We start from the raw sequence: 15,133 nt of genomic DNA, 5'->3' as shown, positions 1-15,133 counted from the left end.
ACATCTGTTATGTATATAATCACACAACACTTCTGTAATTTGAATAATGAACCAGATGGAATTTAAAATTTTACATTTCTGTTATTTTTTGCAGTTCCAAAAATATTTCCAGTATAAACTGCTGCATATCAGAATTATAAAGTTCATGTGAACTATGTTCTTGTAGATTTTCATATAGTCAGTCAGAAGTGTACAGCCAACCAGGCAGGTTAGAGAGTTTACAGTGTGGGAAAACAGGCTTGGTGAGTTAAAGCAAGTCTAAATAAGGAGATAAATAATTAATATAAAAGTTGATTAAAGCTGTCAATAATTTAATAAGAGTAGATTAAGTCTTGTAAACAACAGGAATTCTGCAGATGCTGGAAATTCAAGCAACACACATAAAAGTTGCTGGTGAACGCAGCAGGCCAGGCAGCACCTGTAGGAAGAGGTACAGTCGACGTTTCAGGCCGAGACCCTTTGTCAGGACTAACTGAAGGAAGAGTGAGTAAGGGATTTGAAAGTTGGAGGGGGAGTGGGAGATCCAAAATGATAGGAGAAGACAGGAGGGGGAGGGATGGAGCCAGGAGCTGGACCAGGTGATAGGCAAAAGGGATACGAGAGGATCATGGGACAGGAGGTCCGGGAAGAAAGACAGGGCGGGGGGACCCAGAGGATGGGCAAGGGGTATATTCAGAGGGACAGAGGGAGAAAAAGGAGAGTGAGAGAAAGAATGTGTGTATAAAAATAAGTAACAGATGGGGTACGAGGGGGAGGTGGGGCATTAGCGGAAGTTAGAGAAGTCGATGTTCATGCCATCAGGTTGGAGGCTACCCAGACGGAATATAAGGTGTTGTTCCTCCAACCTGAGTGTGGCTTCATCTTTACAGTAGAGGAGGCCGTGGATAGACATGTCAGAATGGGAATGGGATGTGGAATTAAAATGTGTGGCCACTGGGAGATCCTGCTTTCTCTGGCGGACAGAGTGTAGATGTTCAGCAAAGCGGTCTCCCAGTCTGCGTCAGGTCTCGCCAATATATAAAAGGCCACATCGGGAGCACCGGACGCAGTATATCACCCCAGCCGACTCACAGGTGAAGTGTTGCCTCACCTGGAAGGACTGTTTGGGGCCCTGAATGGTGGTTAGGGAGGAAGTGTAAGGGTATGTGTAGCACTTGTTCCGCTTACATGGATAAGTGCCAGGAGGGAGATCAGTGGGGAGGGATGGGGGGGATGAATGGACAAGGGAGTTGCATAGGAAGCGATCCCTGCGGAATGCAGAGGCGGGGGGGAGGGAAAGATGTGCTTAGTGGTGGGATCCCGTTGGAGGTGGCGGAAGTTACGGAGAATAATATGTTGGACCCGGAGGCTGGTGGGGTGGTAGGTGAGGACCAGGGGAACCCTATTCCTAGTGGGGTGGTGGGAGGATGGAGTGAGAGCAGATGTACGTGAAATGGGGGAGATGCGTTTAAGAGCAGAGTTGATAGTGGAGGAAGGGAAGCCCCTTTCTTTAAAAAATGAAGACATCTCCCTCGTCCTAGAATGAAAAGCCTCATCCTTAGAGCAGATGCGGCGGAGACGGAGGAATTGCGAGAAGGGGATGGCGTTTTTGCAAGAGACAGGGTGAGAAAAGGAATAGTCCAGATAGCTGTGAGAGTCAGTAGGCTTATAGTAGACATCAGTGGATAAGCTGTCTCCAGAGACAAAGACAGAAAGATCTAGAAAGGGGAGGGAGGTGTCGGAAATGGACCAGGTAAACTTGAGGGCAGGGTGAAAGTTGGAGGCAAGTTAATAAAGTCAACGAGTTCTGCATGCGTGCAGGAAGCAGCGCCAATGCAGTCGTCGATGTAGCGAAGGAAAAGTGTTCCGTGCCTATTCTGGTATCTGGTATCTGTGGTTTGATGGAGGAAGCTTGAACTCCAGGTTTTGGAACATGAGCATCAGTTGACACAGCCGGTGCACTCATGAGGCCAAAATCTTGTGGATAGCTTTTTTTACGGGGTGGTCAGAGGAAACCAAAAGCATATGGGAACTGGATAACTGCCACGCAGTCATAGTCAAAAGACAGGTGATTGCTTCATGAATCCTCTAAGGGTCAATTTCCTTCAGTGCTGAAAGTTGTTGGGAAAAGGCTCTTCTGGGGAGAGAAGCTACACACATGGGATCTCAGGTGTACAGAAAGTTCAAGAAAGAAATAACCACAGGTGATTGTCTAGTCTGAGAGACAGAAAGACATCACTGTATTTCTAGATCATATGTGCTACCAGGATTAATGATGCAACTGAGAAAAAAACATTCTGTAACAGGTGAATAAGCAACCAAGGTCACTGTCCATATTAATGCCAATGACATGGGTAGAAAATGGGATGAGGACCTACAGGGAGGATTGAAGGAGTATTGGTATTGGTTTGTTATTGTCACGTGTACCAAAATATAGCACATGAAAAGCCTAACTTGTCTACTAAATGTAAAGGTGAAAACCAGGACTTCAGAATTGGTTTTGCTGCACTACTCCCAGTCCTGTGCACCTAGAAGTACTGAAATACAAGGACAATATAGATGAACGTGTGGCTGGAGAAATATTGCAAGGATTTAGATTCTTGGTCCGGGTCCACTGGGATCAATTCTACAGAAGTGGAGCCTATGCAACTCAGATGAGTGGCATCTCAAAAGGGCTAGAACCAACTTCCTTGCAGCTAAATTTTATAATTGGGAGATTTTAAACTAGTTTAATGAAGGGGTAAGATATGAAGCAAAGATTCAGAAAGAAGGAAAGAAATTAGAAAATGCAGGACTAGCAAGAGAATTTCACAAAGTTTGGGAAATAGTCAGAAAATGAGTCCACATTTGTTTGATGATAAAAAAGCTAAATACATGAATTTGCAGTGTATAAAGCAGGTGAGCAAGCACTAACAGACTCGTAATTATAATATTACAATTAACATGGAAACTTGCTTAGAAAGGAATTGCATCTTAACTTTTCTGGTCAGTGTTTTAATACAAAACAGAAGATAAAAAAATAGTAACAGTGATATTAGTTTGAGAAACAATCACAGTTGTGGGAGTGGATGATAACACTAGAAGGATCAGTAAGTTGTCCAATGTTGGATGTTGGTTGGATGTTTGTTGGTCTTTGCTGTATGTGATTTTTCATACATGCTATTTGTTGTGTATTTATTATTTCAGTAATATTTGACTAATATTGCAAATCTATTGATTGATTAAGAACTTTCTGTTGTTCACATACAGTAATTCATTACAGCAGGGGTCCCCAACCTTATTCGCAATGCGGACCGATTTATTATTGACAATATTCTTGTGGACCGGCCGACCCGGGGGGGGGGGGAGGTGGCGGGGGGGGATAGGGTTGCCAACGGACAAGAGTAGCAGTCAAATACGTTGTGTTTACCCTGAGAAAGACTACAATGACCATGAAGCCTTGCGCAGGCAACAGTGCGCATGCGTGTATGTGCCGATTTTTTTCTACAAATCGGTTTGGTGATTCTGTACGGGGGGGGGTGTTAATCACAACCAAAATATAGGTGATAAGTGGCTAATACACTCAATTTCGTTTCTAGAAGGGTTTATCTAACAAATTTAATATTAAACACACAGCGCATATGTTCCTCGCATGAATTTAGTGATAAAGTCAATTATCAGGGGAGGACAGGGGAGCTTGAAGTAAGTGTTGAACGAACTTCCAGTAGAAGTGGTCGAGGCAGGTTCAGTATTATCATTTAAAGAAAAATTGGATAGATATATGGACAGGAAAGAAATGGAGGGTTGTGGGCTGAGTGCAGGTCGGTGGGACTAGGTGAGAGTAGCGTTCGGCACGGACTAGAAGGGCAGAGATGGCCTGTTTCCATGCTGTAAAATTGTTAGGTATATGGTCATATAAGTCACTTATAAGTCAATAGCATCATAACATTTTAAGTAACATTTGGATATTAAACACACAGCATATACTTTCCCTGTATGAACATATAAAATCATTGCAACACACCAATATCGCTGAATCAGTGGGAGCCCTGGGCTTGTTTCCCTGCAACAACACGGTCCTATCGAGGGATGATGGGAGACAGCGATACTCGAAGGGGGTTCCTTATGTCCAGTCTACTCTACAATTTAGTTTTCATTGCATTCATTGCAGAGATATGTTGGAAATGGAAGCAACGTTTTCAGTGCTTTCGTGGCTATCTCAGGATATTCAGCCTTGACTTTGATCCGGAATGCTGGCAGAGATGCTATGTCAAACATACTTTTCAGCCCGCCGTCATCTGCAAGCTCGAGGAGTTGATCTCCTTCCTGCGCTGACATGGATGACGCACGGGTAATGACCTCGCGTGCGTTCAAGCTCAACAGAGGGCGTGACAGGGAATGAGGAAAGGTGCAGCTGATTCATATTGCCAAATCATATCGTTTCCTTGCGGCCCGGTGGTTGGGGACTGCTGCATTACAGGTTGCACGTAGAAGTATGTGAATGTCATGTTTGTGTGCCCCACTGCAGTAAAAAATGAAGGGTATACATTTATAAAAGTTGCTGGTGAATGCAGCAGGCCAGACAGCATTCATAGGAAGAAACACAGTCGTATTTTGGGCCAAGACCTTTCGTCAGGAGTAACTGAAGGAAGAGATAGTAAGAGATTTGAAAGTGGGAGGGGGAGGGGGAGATCGGAAATGATAGGAGAAGACAGGAGGGGGAGGGATGGAGCTAATAGCTGGAAAGTTGATTGGCAAAAGGGATATGAGGCTGGAGAAGGGAGAGGATCATGGGACGGGAAGCCTAGGGAGAAAGAAAAGGCGGGGGGGAGCCCAGAGGATGAAGAGCAGGCAAGGAGTTATAGTGAGAGGGACAGGGGGGAGAAAAAAGCAGGAGAGAAAAAAACCAGAAATAAATAAATAAATAAGGGATGGGGTGCGAAGGGGAGGAAGGGCATTAACGGAAGTTGGAGAAGTCAGTGTTCAAGCCATCAGGTTGGAGGCTACCCAGACGGAATCTAAGGTGCTCTTCCTCCAACCTGAGTGTGGCTTCATCTTTACAGTAGAGGAGGCCGTGGATAGACATATCAGAATGGGAATGGGATGTGGAATTAAAATATGTGGCCACTGGGAGATCCTGCTTTCTCTGGCGGACAGAGTGTAGGTGTTCAGCGAAACGATCTCCAAATCTGTATCGGGTTTCGTCAGCTGACTCACAGGTGAAGTGTCGCCTCACCTGGAAGGACACTTCTCAGCCCGAAACGTCGACTGTACCTCTTCCTATAGATGCTGCCTGGCTTGCTGCGTTCACCAGCACTTTTTGTGTGTGTTGCTTGAATTTCCAGCATCTGCAGATTTCATGTTTGTGATTTAGAGTAAGTATGTATTAAATAGTTTAATTAAATAATTAGTGCATAAATAGAAATAAAAATGTACTGAGGTAGTGTTCATGGATTCAATGTCCATTCAGAGATCAGATGGAAGAGGGGAAGAAGCTGTTCCTGAATTGTTGAGTGTGTGCCTTTAGGCTTCCTGATGGTAACAATGAGAACAAGCCATCCAGGGAAGAAGTGTCAAAAGCAGTGCACTGCGATGGTGCGCAGCCTGACAAATAGTGGAACTCACTGTCTTGGACATTTTTATTGTGATCGCAAGACTCTTTTGGACATTGGCAATGTAGAACACTGTGTATCCGATTCACTAGTTCGTTGTTGATTCCGACGGCAGGGGAGTTGTGTGGACCAGGGCCTCATGCCTCGGGTTCACCTTTTGCAGCCACCAGGGAAGGAGATCTCGTGCTGTATCGAGGACTGCCTTCTCCCATTAGTGCTGCCCTCCTGTGTTCACTTCAGAATCAGAATCACGTTTATTATAGCCAGCATGTGATGTGAAATTTAACTTAGCAGCAGCAGTTCAATGCAATACATAATCTAACAGAGAAAAATAAATAAATAAAATAATAATAATAATAAATAAAATCATAATAATAACAGCCTTGGTAATGTGGCTGCCTTTTTCTAAGGATGGACTCTGTTCTTTTGAGGCATCGCTCCTTGAAGATGTCCTGGATACTATGGACCAAGGGTGTCAAACTACTGGCCCGCAGGATGATTTGGGGGAAAAAAGAAGTGTATTCACGGCCATTTATTATGTATCTGTACGGCAGCCGCTCTCTCTCCCACCGCTGTCTGTGCCACCCGCTGCACCGGCAGCTTGTTGTGTGTACTTAGAAAACAATAGGCGGCAGTTAACCACCCGCTGTGCATAAGCACCTACCACCCTGCACTGAAGACCACTAGGGCCCCACTTAGGTCGTCAGACACAGTATAAGCACACAGAGTACTCAGGTAAGTAACGCCTGTAGCAAGGCTGAGACTGTTTGCTGCTGTGATTCAAAATGCTTTCCAAGAAAAGAAAAGTTGACATCGAACGAATTGGAAAGATTGTTTTTTCTTCTGTGAGGTCAGCACCAAACCTGTGTGTCTGATATGCTGGCAACAAGCGGCTGTGGCAAAAGAGTACAATATCAAACGACACTATGAGACGTAACACGGAGACAAATATGACAAGTACGCAGGATGACTCAGAACACAAAAGGTAAACAAGCTTGAAGCAGCTCTGCAAAAACGGCAATCAGTGTTCACCAAAAGTCGAGAGACTCATGATGGAGCTGTCAAGGCCAGCTATATTATTGCCAACAAAATAGCTGCTGCGTCGAAGTCATACTCAGAGGGGAATTCATCAAAGCATTCATGCTGATGGCAGCTGAGCTGGTGTGCCCTGAGAAGAGGCAGGCTTTTGGTAATATCAGCTTGTCAAGAAATACTGTGGCAGAGAGAATCGGGGACCTTGCAGGAGATTTGAACAGTCAACTAAAAGACAAAGTGAAGTAATTTATTGCCTTCTCTATTGCAACTGTGAGAGCACCGACGTGACTGATGTAGCTCAATTAGGAATATTTATTCGTGGTGTTGATGCATCTTTGACCGTCACCGAGGAGTTTGTGGAGATGGTGCCCATGACAAACACCACAATGGTGAACAATGTTTTCTCCAGCCTCGTCGAGGCCTTGGACAGACTGGGGGTTGACTGGTGTCGTGCTGTCAGCGTGGCAACAGATGGCGCACCGTCCACGGTCGGGGAAAAAGGCAGGTGTTGTTGCGAAACTCAGAGAGAAAGTTCTGACAGAGAATCCGGAGCATGAATTCTGTAATTTTCATTGTATTATACACCAAGAGACGTTATGTAGCAGGAGCCTGAAAATGGAAGATGTCATGGATGTAGTAATCAAAATGGTTAATTTTATTAGAGCCAGGGGACTCAACCATCGGCAATTTGACACTCTGAGGTCCGCTGGTTGAGCAGAGGGGTTGTGCTCAAATGTTTTTTTCAATTATGTGCAGAAATTGGACTATTCATGAATGAGAAAGGAAAGGCAGTGGCAGAGTTGGATGACCCAGACTGGCTTCATGATCTTGCACATTTGGTGGACATAACAGAGCACTTAAATGTCCTTAATGTTATCATGCAAGGCCGCAACAAACTTGTTATGAAATACTATGACAGCATTCGTGCCTTTCAAGTTAAATTAGGCCTGTGGGAGATGCAGCTACCCCAGAGCAACCCAGGTCATTTCCCCTCTTTGCAGTCTGTGCGTGTTGCTCAGGGGAATAATGACAACATGGACAGTTACAAGAGCAAAATATCACGGTTGAAAAGTGAGTTTCGGAATTGTTTCCAACTCTTCACTCAGCTTGAGAAGGAATTCTCACCATTTTGCTCGTCGTTTGCTGTCAACGCAGCATCAGATGAGCTGGAGGAACTCCAAATGGAACTAATTGAAATTCAGTGCAACTCATCTTTGAAATATAAATTTGGGACCGTGGGTCTCAACTCATTCTATCAATACCTGGGACCGATGTACCCCAAGATGACAGACTCAAAGACCTCAAAGATCCCTTGCATGTTCAAGACAACATGTCTCTCTGAGCAGGTATTCTCCATAATGAACATTAACAAATCCAAACTGCTCTCGCAGCTGACACACAGACATCTAACTGACATTATAAAAATCACAACTGCCCAGAAACTGGTCCCTGATGTTGACAAGCTGATTAAACCCAAAAGATGTCAGATCTCTGGAAGCAGCAAGTGAAAAATGAGTGACACGGTTCGATGCACTGCGACATGTAAGCAAAATGCATTATGAAATATTGAGTGTCATAATATTGTGATTCATTCATTTTCTGACTATTCTATTATGTAAATGTGATCACTTGAATTAAAATTAGAGGCTAACTGTGTTCTTTGTCTGAGTTCGATTGCTGGAAGCAGGCTAATAAAAACTAGGTGCAGTTGTGTAGCCTACATTTACAATTTGTTTCGTTAGGTCTACATTAGTATCTGCTAATGTTCAATTCCAAATGGTTTATTAATGGAAAGGGTGTGGCTCTTAAAACAATCTTAGCCAAAATAGCATCGTTTTTTCACTCTTGCATCACAACTTTCTTGTTGCCTACGACTGTAAGTTATTACCAATCATAAAAATAATGCTTGCAAGGCAATTTTCTTCATAAGAAATGAAATTCGTAAAGTGGAACACTTTGTGGTTATAGCAGAGACTGAGACACATGAGAGCAGGTTGAAAAAAGAAAGGCAATGAAAGTTGTGGGAGCACGCGCGCAAGCGTTTGCGCGTGCACAACTGATCTGGCCTGCATGAAGATACATTTTGCCCAATCTGTGACCTAAAATGAGTTTGACACCCCTGCTATGGAGCCTAGTGCCCACGATGGAGCTGACTAAATTTACAGCTCTCTGCGGCTTACTTCAATCCTGTGCAGGAACCAGTTAGAATTCTCTCCATGGTACATTTGTAAAAATTTTCAAGTGTTTTTGGTGACATATGAAATATTTTCAAACTTGTACTGAAATATAGCTGCTGTTGTGCCTTCTTTGTAGCTGCATTGATATGTTAGGTTGAGATTAGATCCTCAGAGATATTGACACCCAGGAATTTGAAATTCCTCACTCTTTCTACTTCTGATCCCTCTATGAGGACTGGTGTGTATTCTCTCATCCACAGTAAGTTCTTGGGTTTTACTGACGTTGAGTGCAAAGTTGTTTCTGTAGCATCACTCAACTAGCTGATATTTGCCATTCCTGTATGCCCTCTCGTTATCATCTGAAACTCTGCCGACAATAGATTTGTCATCAGCAAATTTATAGATGGCACGTGAACTGTGCCTAGCCACATAGTCACGGGTGTAGAGAGAGTAGAGCAGTGGGCTAAGCACACTTTCCTGAGGTGTGCCAGTGTTGATTGTCAGTGAGGTGGCAATGTTGTTCCTAATCGGTAGAGATTGTGGTCTTCTAGTTAGGAAGTTGAGGATCCTGTTACAGAGGCCCAGACTCTGGAGCCTTTCGATTGGAATTGTAGAAAAGATTGTGTTAAATGCTGAGCTGTAGTCAATAAATGGCCATGCTGACATAGGTATTTTTATTGTCTTACAGCGATGTAAGTGCCACTGGATAACAATCATTAAAGCAACTCACCCTCCTCTTTTTGGGTACTCATATATTCATTGCCCTTTTGAAACAGGTGGGAACTTCCAACTGTAGAAATGAGGGATAGAGGGTTAGAAAAAGTCTTTGAACACCACATCTGTTGGTTGGCACAGGTTTCAGAGCCCTACCAGGTGCTCGATTAAGGCATGTCTCCTTGTGAGGGTTCACCTTCCTGAAAGACCACCTAACGTCGGCATCTGAGAGAGGGTCACCGGGTGCTGTAGGGATCCACGTAGCTGTAGTTTTATTCTCTCTTTCAAAGCAAGCATAAAGGCATTGAGCTCATCTGGGAGTGAAGTGAAGCACCACAGCCATTCATGATGCTAGGTTTTGCTTTGTAGAAAGTAATGGCATGCAAACCCTGCCAGTGTTAATGAGCATCTGATTTTGCCTCCAACCTCTTTCAGAATTGTTACTTAGCTCTTGAAATAGCCCTCCACAAATTGTACCAGGTTTTCCTATACAGACTTGGGTCACCAGGCTTGAATGCCACAGATCTAGCCGTAAGCAGACTATGAATCTCCTGGTTAATCCGTGACTTTTGCTTTGGGTGTGTGCAGTACGTTCATATAGGCACACCCACGTCCACACAGGTTTTAATGAAACCTGTGGGAGACATTGACTTTCTAAGATTCAGTTCATGAATGGAGGGATGCAATCTTGGTATTTGTCCTAAATGTAAAGAAAATCAGTTTTATGCTGATAGTCATAATTCAGTTAGATTTAACATAGCTCTGGAATAGATAAATAGATAATAGATAATGATAAAACCAAAGAGTATATGCTTGAAGTTGAAGCATTTCAACTTTTATTGTACTGCAAAGTGATATAATAAGAGTGGACTGATAACAACTATTTAATGCAATGAGATTAAATCAGAAGTATTTGTTAGGCCACAACTTGAACACTGCATGCAGATCTGCTCACTATATTGCTTCACATTTCTGAGGATGTTGCCAAATGTCAAAGAATTATGAAGAATGATAGGTTAAATTGTTGATTATTTTCTTTGGAACAGAGAGGCTGAAGATAATTATTATTGTTGCATAATGCAATGGGTGACTGATGATACATAAGACCTTAAGACACAGGAGCAGAATTGAGCCATTTGGCCATCAAGCCTGCTCTGCCATTTCATCAGGGCTGATCCATTTTTCCTCTTAGCCCCAGTCGTCTGCCTTCTCCCCGTAGCCCTTCATGCCCTGACCAATCAAGAATCTATCAACCTCTGCTTTAAATATACATATAGCAATCTCAGGGAAAGAGGGCTTAATAGGACCTTGATAACAGAGGATTGGTTGCGAATTTTGAAGTTGGTTAACTCTTCTTCGATTTGTGCCAGTCACTCTTTAATTCAATTTAAAATTGTACGTCGTTACTATTTGACAAAGGAGCAACTGTCTAAAATATTTCCTAATGTTGATAGTCAGTGTGATAGATGTAGAACTGAGATAGCTGCCTTCAAAATCTTGATGAACACCCTGATTAAAAATAAGTTCTTTTCACGCACCCTGGTGTGGATTGTCCAACTCAGAGTAAACTGGTTCAAAGCTCTGCTTTTTAAACCTTGGATGTGGACCTGACTAAAAGGTAGTTCTTTTTACACACGGCCTCTTGTTGGTTGGTTGCTCCTCAAACCGGAAAACTGCCATGAAACTCTGCCTTCAAAATCTTCATCATCACCCTGATTGAAATGTGGTGTGGATTGTTCATTATAGAAACTGTTCAACCTAATTCCCAAACATCATCATTGAGTTCCTGGACCTCCTGTCCCATGATCCTCTCGTATCCCTTTTGCCTATCACCTGTCCAGCTCTTGGCTCCATCCCTCCCCCTCCTGTCTTCTCCTATCATTTTGGATCTCCCCCTCCCCCTCCAACTTTCAAATCCCTTACTCACTCTTCCTTCAGTTAGTCCTGACGAAGGGTCTCGGCCTGAAACGTCGACTACACCTCTTCCTAGAGATGCTGCCTGGCCTGCTGCGTTCACCAGCAACTTTTATGTGTATTACTTGAGTCGTTGTGTTCACTTTAGGAGATGGTTTCTGACATAGTGATGTCAGCGTAAGGTTACTGTTTTTGGTTTGTTTGTTGTGGAAGTAAAGGGTTGTGGCTTTTGTTAAGCATATACAATGACTCTCACGTGTTTTATTCTCAAAGTCCTACATTGGCGACCCAAAGCTCTTGGATGGTTCTAGATTTAATCAGTGTCATGTTGACCAACACAGTTGTTTTGATGCTGTCATACTACCGCATGGTTTGCATAGGCAGAATCCGAGTTCATGCTGCGAGAAATCACCACAGACAATACCAAGTTTTACTGCGTTGTAGCATCACTAAGCAGTTCCACTGCAGCCAGAGAGGCAAGTCTTTGTGTGATGTGATAAGACCTGCCTGCATGTGATAAATATGTCACTCTGAAAGCTCACCTATTACGGAATTTTGTACTGTCTGAGTCTGAGCATGCCAGGTATTTGCTCTCCTTGCCCAGCCTGAATGACACTAGGCCTTCAGAACTAATGGCCCACATGTTACCTGTCCTGGGAAATCACCATTGTTGTTTTATTGTTAAAGAATTATTTATACAACAAAAGCCTGATCAAGTTCATACAGCCCCTGCTAATATACCCATGAGAGACTATAGGGAGCTTGCTAAAATAGCTGATAGTCTACACTCAGCCAGGTGGAGGTGGATCATTCCTCTTACTTTCCCTCTCAGTAAACTCTGACAGCAGAGCCTCCAGCAGACTCACACCTGTGGCTGTAAACCAGACAATGCTGGATCTATGCTTTTACCGTGCACTCTTTGACACGATCACCAAGAAGTGCCAACCGCCTTGCAGCTTCAGCAGTCCCAGTACTTCAGGACATCGGAGGTCTGTGAACACTGTGGGTTCCAGCTGCCAGAGTCGTCTATTGTTCATTATGAACAGCCTGTGGGTGATGATTCCTTGGGTGACATGGGCGCTCAAGTGAGTGTGCTGTCAGCATCACCAATAAGGCAGAGAGTGATGGGCCCTCACTGGAGGCCACCCGCAGCGGCAGGATCTGGACTTCTGGGACATGACGTGTGACTCTTTGTTTCAGGGGATGACACTACACATGGGATGTTGTCTTGACTAAAGTTGCTAGAGTTCTACTTGGCGCAGATCTTCTGTGCGCCAAAGGAATGTTGGTAGATCTTAAGAACAGCTGGCCTGTGGATGCAAAGGACTTTGGGTCAAGTCAAGTTTATCGACATTTAATTATATACACGTATATCCTCAAATGAGACAAAGTTTCTCCGAACCAGGGTGTAAAGCACAGTAGTACACATACGACACATATAACATACACTAACATAGGAAAGTGAGGATAATATCTACAGATGAATTACATATAAATAAACAAAGTAAAATGCATAACTTAAATATCGTCAGGTACAGAACAGATTAACCAGTGACACTTGCAGTGCAATGCGACAGGGAGTTCAAAAGCCTAATGGCATGAGGGAAGAAACTGTTTCTCATCCTCCCTGTTCTTGTTTTTATGCATCAGAGTCTCCAGCCTGATGATAGAAAGTCAAAGAGGATGCTGGGTGGATGGGTGGGATCCTTGATAATATTAAGGGCCCCTGTACCTCTGTATGATGACTCTGTCTAGTACATTCACCACCATATGTGAATTCACTCAGCTGCTGGGTGAACTCCCAAACCTCACCAAGTTCACATTTTCTACGATAGTCATGATTCATACGACTGAGCACCACATTTCCACAAATGGCTACCCGGTCCATGCCAGTGTGCGTAGACTAGACTCAGAAAAGCTGGCCAGCGTGGATGCTGAGTTTGGTAACTTGAAATGCTTGGCATTGTTCGCCGGTCAAAAAGCCCTTGACCCTTACCCCTCCACATGATCCCTAAGCCCAATGGTGGTCACCATCCATGCAGTGATTACCGCTGCCTTATCGCTATCAACCACAAATGATATCCGATCCCACATGTTCAAGACTTTTCAGTATGTTTAGCCAGAACAATAATATTTTTCTAAAGTGGACTGTCGGGCTAACACCAGCTGGCTCTGTGCACTGAAGATGTTCCAAAAACTGTTGTTATAACATCGTTTGGTCTATCTGAGTTTCTGTGCATGCTGGTTGGGTTGAAAATCGCAGCACAGACTTTTCAGCGACTAATGGACTCCGTGTTAAAAGACTTAGATATTATTTTTGTTAACCTGAATGACATACTTGTCACCAGTGCATCCAAAACAGAACACTTTTCACAGTTTTGCACACTTGTCAAGCGCTTAAGTCACCATGGGCTGACTATAAACCCCGCAAAATGCTAGTCTGGATTGTCCACTACTGACTTTCTCTGCCGCCATATCTGCAAAATGTGCGACACTCCCTGCTGTCATAAATCGCCGCTCTTATGGACTTTCCACTGCCCTGCATTACCAAAGCACTGCAAGGGGTTTTAGGTATGGTGCATTTATATCAGCGTTTCATTCCACAAGCTGCTGAATTTATGTCCCTTGCTATAGTGCTCTTAAAGGCAGTGCCCCTAATTGCATGCTTGACTGATCAGCAGACAGGATCAGAGCATTTGACAACGCCAAACGAGTTCTTTCAAATGCAGCCCTGCTGGCACACCCGCTCTCCAACACACCTATAGGCATTACTACTGATGACTCGGACTCTGCTGTGGGCATTTGGCAGCCACTCACCAACTTCAGCCAGCAGCTCCACACCTTCCCCACCGCGGCCCCCCCCCACCCCCATGGAAGTGTAGCACATTTCACTGCGAGCTTCTTAGTCTTTATCTGGCCATCCACTATTTGCATTTTCTACTGGCCATTTGCTCATCACAAACCCCCTCAAGCATGCAGTGCCAAAGCATCATACCCTTGGCCTGCATAACAGCAACACCACCTGGCCTCACATCTGGCATACAGCACATCGAAGGGAATAATACTGCTGTGACTGATTGCCTGTCACGGCCGCTGTCGATGCCGTACACATCGGGGTTGACTCTGTTGCCATGGCAGCTGACCGAGCTACCGAGCCAGAGGTCCAGGCTTACAGTCACGGGCCTGCCATTGGCCGAGCTTAAGTTCGGGACACAGCAGTTGCTCACTTGTGCAATGTCTCAACCAGTAGGCCTTGCTCAATAGTGCCTGCAAACTGAACCATTTTTAACTCCATTCGTGGCCTCTTGCATCCTGATGGGAAGGATTCACAGAAACTGGTTTCTTTAAAAACTTGTGCGGTAGCACCTTAGAAAGGATGTGCGAGACTGGAGTGCAGCCTGTGTTGTGTGTCAGTGGATGAAAATTACCCACCACGCTTGGGTATCATTGACACCTTTCAAGGTCCCTGAGCCATGGTTTGACCACTTCAATGTGGACCTGGTTGGTCCTCTTCCTCCCTCCCATGGTTTCACGTATCTCCTTAGCATGGTGCACCGTGCCATCAGATGCCCAGAGGTTGTCCCTCTAGTGTCGACAAAGGCTGTGGACATGGCTCGGGTGTTCATTAACACCTAGCTTGGTTCGACACCCCATCTTAGATTTTTTTCCCACCACAGTTCCTGGTTCACGTTAGACCTCTGGGCCACAATGGCCCAGAATCTC

At 44.3% G+C, this 15,133-nt stretch overlaps 1 protein-coding gene across 1 annotated transcript in view; it reads left to right on the top strand.

Annotated features, from left to right (window-relative positions):
- The first annotated feature begins 405 nt into the window (after positions 1-405).
- Positions 406-15,133, top strand: part of taf1a (TATA box binding protein (TBP)-associated factor, RNA polymerase I, A) — a 61,499-nt gene continuing 46,771 nt past the window's right edge. Inside the window, exon 1 of the mRNA XM_063055834.1 lies at positions 406-483. The gene's annotated coding sequence lies outside the window, so the exon portion shown is untranslated. The remainder of the gene's footprint in view (positions 484-15,133) is intronic.

Source organism: Mobula hypostoma, chromosome 8 (assembly GCF_963921235.1).
Source record: "Mobula hypostoma chromosome 8, sMobHyp1.1, whole genome shotgun sequence".
NCBI lineage: Eukaryota > Metazoa > Chordata > Chondrichthyes > Myliobatiformes > Myliobatidae > Mobula > Mobula hypostoma.
Note: the sequence above shows the minus strand (reverse complement) of the source record. Positions and strands in the feature narration are given on the sequence as shown.